At 42.4% G+C, this 5,811-nt stretch overlaps 1 long non-coding RNA gene across 2 annotated transcripts in view; it reads left to right on the forward strand.

The window, feature by feature from the left end:
- The first annotated feature begins 294 nt into the window (after positions 1-294).
- The window catches only part of LOC116217324, a 186,464-nt gene continuing 180,947 nt past the window's right edge, over positions 295-5,811 (forward strand). The window contains exons 1-2 of one of the 2 annotated variants that reach the window (XR_004161734.1): positions 295-640; positions 1,086-1,216. This is a non-coding gene — a long non-coding RNA (uncharacterized LOC116217324). The remainder of the gene's footprint in view (positions 641-1,085; positions 1,217-5,811) is intronic. The other variant, XR_004161735.1, reaches the window with a different exon arrangement.

Genomic DNA, 5,811 nt, shown 5'->3' on the forward strand with positions numbered 1-5,811 from the left:
CCACCGCCCTGCCCGCCCCGCAGCCCTACCCGCCCCTGTGTGCGGCGAGCGAGCGTCCGGCAGCAAGGCGCGAGAGAGGAGACAGAGAGAGAGGCACACGCACAGGTCTGTATGCGGCACAGCTCACAGCCCCAGGCAGGCTGTGGTCTCCGCGCGATCCGAGAAAGCGAGGCTGGCGAAGCTCCGGCTGCCCCGTTCCCTCCCCCGCCCCGCGGCGCTCTGGCGGCCGCTCCTCTCCTCGCAACATGCCCGCCCCGAGGCCACGGCTCGGTCCCACGCATGCGCGCCGGGAGGGGAGCAGAGCTGAGTGGGCTGTGACTCCGCGGAACCCCGCCCTGGTCCCGCGGGCGGGAACAGCCGCCCTTCGCGCAGCCAATCAGAACACAGAGATGGCTTTGCTTGACGTGGAAGCCACCAAGTGAGCTTGAAGGTAGATAGAGGGCGGGGAAGCGGGGGCCGGCGATGTTGAGAGTGATAGGAAAAGTGGCCAGTGGGAGGGCTGGAAGGAGGGAGGAGGAGCTTCCGGTCCCGCCCCCTCACGCGTGCCCGCCCGAGGGGGTGGCTTGAAGCCTTCGGAGGCTGGAATGGCAGTGATGTGGTCTGAGGGGCTACTTCGGTTTTGTGGGAGCTTTGTTACATGGTATGGGGCTCTGGGAAATGCGTCCTTCTCGTGAAGCTGCTGTGCTTCTGTCTCGTTGAAGCACGCAATGTGTGTTAAGAATCAGTTGCTTTCTGCTGTTTTCTGCCTGTGCAGCTCTTGTTCACACTTGTGAGAGTTTTGTTGTTGCTGCCACAAAGAGCAGGAGCTTCTCTTCCTTCTTCATGTCTGTTTTCTCCTCTTGTGAGAGAGAGAGGTTTTTTTTTCTTTCGTTCTTTTTTTTTTAAGCCAACAGTGAGGTTTCCTGTGTTAAAGATGGGTCGGAGAGCTGCAGATGCTGACAGCAGTTCATTGCAGGAGGGCAATGAACTCAGGGCAATGAGTGGATATATGTAAAAACTTCCCCGCATGTTTACTTTATATGAGGGCTTTCTGTGGGGATATGGTAAATAAACCCCAACTGATGAATGCCACACTTCTGTTTCAGGGACAAGTTTTTCTCAAATGTTTACATTACCGATGAACACTGGAGAGGAGAAAGTGAAGCGTAGGCACATAGGGTGCAAGGCGTTTGACTTCAGAGCCCTTTGAAGACGTTCCAGGGCGTACTTACATTTTGTGAGTGTTAATCTTACAATTAATTATCATACAAAGAAGCTAAAGCACTTTAAAGCTTTGTGGTTATTTTACGAAGATAATTATTTTAGAAACTGCTTTTAAGTTTTGATTTTCCGAATGTCAGCAAGTGTGGGATTTCTGCAGTTGTTTCTAACCGTTCTTGATTTTTTTTTTTCCCTAATTTTTAGCTTTTAGTAAAATGGCAGTTGAAGAAAAACAATAGAAACGCTACTATGGAGCATTTCGGTGTTCCTTTTATTTATAATGTCATTTACAGGTATTTTTAGTGCAGGTGTCTTCCTGTTGATTTGAAATGTGTCAAGTTACTACTGTGGGCATAGGTACAACAACTAAAATCTCATCATTAATGTCTCCCTCAAAGATCATTGTTCCTTTTTAGCTTTAAAATACAGTCTGGCAGGCGCTTGCCTTAAGTGGGTTGGAAGCTTCTCAGTTCATTGTAGGCTTTGGATTATTCTCTTTTCTATGTTGATTTCAGCATTGATTTAATACTCTTCACTGGCAGCTCTCCCTATCTTTTTTTTTTTTTTTCCTATTTGGAGCTCTGCTTGCGTAAGATTAGGTTGGCAGTGACTGCTCTTCCTCCTGCTGTCTTTCTCTTGGTTGTGGGTAAATCAGATGATCTAAAGTATTTTCATGAGCTTCGTAAATCTTTCCTTATTTTTGTTGATTGTTCTGCTTTCATTGTTATGTCATTTTCTTCATATTCTCTGCACTGCCAAGAGCTGTGGTCTATGAGCTGGACTTGGTTGCTGTGTAGGGCTGAGTCATGTTGTCTTGCAGTTCATCTGAGTGCCGAGCCAGCAGGAATAAGCAGCTTGGTTTCCTGCATCCTTGTGTGTATGTGTGTTGTGCTATTAAGCAAAAAGCCAGATGTATTAGAAAAAGGAGTGGTTTTCAGACAACCTCTTTTTTTTTGTTGTCTGTGCTGTACAGTAAGTACAGATATTCTGGGAAATAGCATCCCCAGAGGATTATATGAATTTATGTTGGAAGCTAGCTAGCTGGGACAAGTGAGTGAAACAGACACCTCAAGCTTCAGTATTAAGAATGTTTGAGATGGGCTAAACTTCTGTGTGCTATGCCATGAAAGGACTGGAAGGCACAGCATTGCCTTTGTGCTTTCAAGCATGCAGAGTGAAGGGACCATTTGACAGAAGGCAGCTGAGAGAGGAAGAGCAGGCAGCTGCTGTGTGTTTGAAGTTCAAGGGATATGGTTGTTAGCAGTGGAGAACTTAAGGACAGAACTTGTCAAGTGGTTCTACGGGGTACGTGAGGATAAAAGGCCCTTGAAAAAGTGGTGGCTGAAGGCACTGGCCAGCTGGCTTATTTTGATGCAGGCCTGTGCATTGTCCAGAGGAGCATGGTAAGAGGGTAATCTCCCTGCACAACTTTGTGCACTTCAGTAGCCTAAATTAAGAAGCTAGTCTGCTGTATGCAGATCTGTTGAAAGACCACAAAAAGACAGCAGGATGATTCAAAGCAAAGAAATAGATCAGACACTTTGAATCTCCGCGGGGGAAAAAAAAAAACAGAACATTTTCTGTTCAGGCGAAATGGAAGGGTCCTAGGTAAGCTTGATACCTAATTAAGGCCGTCAAACATGTTAAGTTTTTATTCAGTTGTGTCGTGATGATTGGATGGCTGTTGTAAGGATTTGGTAAAGTCCTGGAATCAAAAGGATGGAGAGAAGGTGACTGTGAGTCAAGGTACGATAAACAAAGAAATAAAGACGGTAAGTAAAAGAAGCCTTGTTTGGTACTCCTAAATCCCTTTGTAAGGTAAGGATTTCAGGCCTGGCAATTTTACTGATAGGCAAATTAACACCATTTGTTGAAAAAGCAAACTACTGGATAGAAAGGGAGAAAACAGAACTACAAGATATTAGAAGTAACTAACATATTTATCCACTGTGATTTTTACTATAAGTTAGCTGGCTTCTTTTTGCTTTGCTGGTGACTCATTCCTCTGGGGTGATTAGGTTGAATGAAGCTTCGTTGCTGCTCTTGAATGAAATTAATTAGAGCCATTGACAGTAGTTGGAAGCAAGAGAGATTTTGTTTTTTGCTTACCAGCCATTAAATATTATTGATTTTCTTCAGTCAGTCAATGTGTGTGGTTTGGAAGCACTATTCATTTGTGTGTTTTCTTTTGCCCCCATCTAAAGTAACTTTTGGAAAAATATACTGAAACGCTAGATCAATGAAGAGAGCAAAACGTATATTTTACTTAGACACCTAAATAAGATGAAATACTGCTCTCGTGTGATATAATGTTCAAAGGTAAATGTAATCTACACTATGCTGAGTTAAATGCTATGGTTGCAATACTTATAAAAGCTGAAGTCAGTTATCTTGAATCTTGAACATGAAACCACTTCTCACTGGTTGTAGCAGAGCACCCTAGCTATCCCAGAATCCTTCAACTTTCAAAGTCATCTCTTGATATGTTGATTGGGTGCATAAAATCTTGTGAAAAGACAACTTTTCACAGGGATGTGGCCCCGTGTACTTTGGTGTACTGTTAGGCACTGCTTTAATGGCTGAACTATGAAAAGGTCCTGCCCTTTGCAGTGGATGCAGTGCCCCAACAGAAAGCAGCTGGCCACTCTTTGCAGGGAAGCTGAGGCTCAAAGGTAGAACCTGGTATTGTTTTAGTGCCTTCCACCAGTCTGTTCTGTATGAAAACAAAACAAATGCATGCACACACACGCACAAAAAAAAAAGCCGGTAGCAACTAATACCTTTAAGTTCTGGAGCTATCTGCTTAGGTACAATTTATTTAGCCCGTTCTAAAAATGTACAAAGTCTTGTGTGTAGCCTGTCTGCCCCTGTCATTATCCGGTTATTACCTACTCACCTTTAATAACTCTTCAGAATACAGAGCAAATGGAAAATCCTTTCATGCTGTAGTTTTACAACGCCCTCAAGGATGCCAGGCTCTTGAGATGTCAAATGAAGTAATTTATTTATGAGCTGGGGGGTTGTTAAGCTGCAAGCTACCATTTTTAGATAACTTTTAAATCAGATCGCAGTACACTTACCTGTTTTATCATAGCAAACTCAGAGATATAAAGCAAAACAGATCACCATGACACTCAGAACTCTCTTACTGATAACTGCAGTTGGTATAATAGCAGATGCTTTTCTTACCTTACTGCATAGTTACTTCAAGAAAATTGGTAATAACAGTGGCAGTTAGTCATTAGCTTACTATCCAATTAACTCATCCACTTCTAACAATGCCATAACTATTTTTCTTCCATGTACTTATGTTCTTCATGGTCATCATGTCCTCAGACCTGCATATTCTCAGTTTTGTTTCTGGTTTCTAGAAATCCAAAAGATGAATTTCCTGCATGAAATATGAATAAATTCATCCCATTCTGCTGTGGAATTACTGTAAAAAAAAATAATAATAAAAAAAAAGACTGATTTTCAAAGTTTCTACGTAGAAACTTTGTGTTGTAGATACCACTCTTTGCTTCAGCAAGCTGTTGTGGTAACAGCTTGTAATATGTTGTCGCTGCACTGCTGCTGAGGATTTACAAACTTTTTATCCTTGCCTTAGAATGACAAGCTAAGCTTGTCTGTGCTTACAAATGAAATGGGCCAGACAACGTTCTCTGTCCCTGAGGCCAGGTAGCATGGCATGACATAGATGATAATCACAATTCTCATAAAATTCCTACACCACTACTCCTATCAACTCAAGTACCCGCAAGCAGGGAACAATCTCTGGCCTCAGCTAACCCTGAACCTCCCTGGAGCCATTTGGGAAAACACCAGCTGACATGGACCAAAACTACCAGGGAGTAACCTAACAATTTAACATCATAAATTGCCGTAGCCTTAGATTGTCACAACTAGTTACTACAGACACAGATAGTGGTAGTGTATGTGTGTATCAGTTACACAGCTGCACGCACGTAGGGTAACGTGAGGCCTTTAATCTCTGTTAACATCGGTTCGACTTCAGATAATGAAGTTTATTGTCAAATAGCTTCTTGAATGTGAGAATTGAACTACTTAAGGGAGGAAATACACTTAAGTGTTGGAAACACAGTGGCAAGAATTTTATTGACTAAAGTTCTCAAGCTTACATTTTCAAATCTCTCATTCGTGCCAGGAGAAAATCAACTCGAATATGATATTGTTTCCCATGCAAAGCAGAACAATTTCCTTTACTATGAGCAATTTCCCTTACTATACATTATCTGGTTGCAGACTGAGTATGAAAACTAATTGTAGGGCCAGGCCTATGTTTGTCTATACACCTTGCTAATGAGTTCATTTGCTGTAAACTAGACAGCCCACTTCAAAACACATCTTTGCTGTGATATAGGGTAATAAAAAAAAAGCACGTCAGCTTAATTTAAAAACAACCTAACCCTCAGGGAGCAATTTTACATGAGTTCTTCTGTTTCTTTTCTGTTATTAATTGCATCCATCTGCCAGAGCAGGTGCAAAAGCTTTAACTAAGTTCTATCACTTTAGCACTAACTATTGAATGTACCCCATCTGTGTTATAGCATAAAAATTATCAATTTCAAAGTCCTCTTCTTTTTTTTTTTT

The sequence above is a fragment of the Meleagris gallopavo genome, chromosome 1 (genome assembly GCF_000146605.3).
Source record: "Meleagris gallopavo isolate NT-WF06-2002-E0010 breed Aviagen turkey brand Nicholas breeding stock chromosome 1, Turkey_5.1, whole genome shotgun sequence".
NCBI classification, from domain to species: domain Eukaryota; kingdom Metazoa; phylum Chordata; class Aves; order Galliformes; family Phasianidae; genus Meleagris; species Meleagris gallopavo.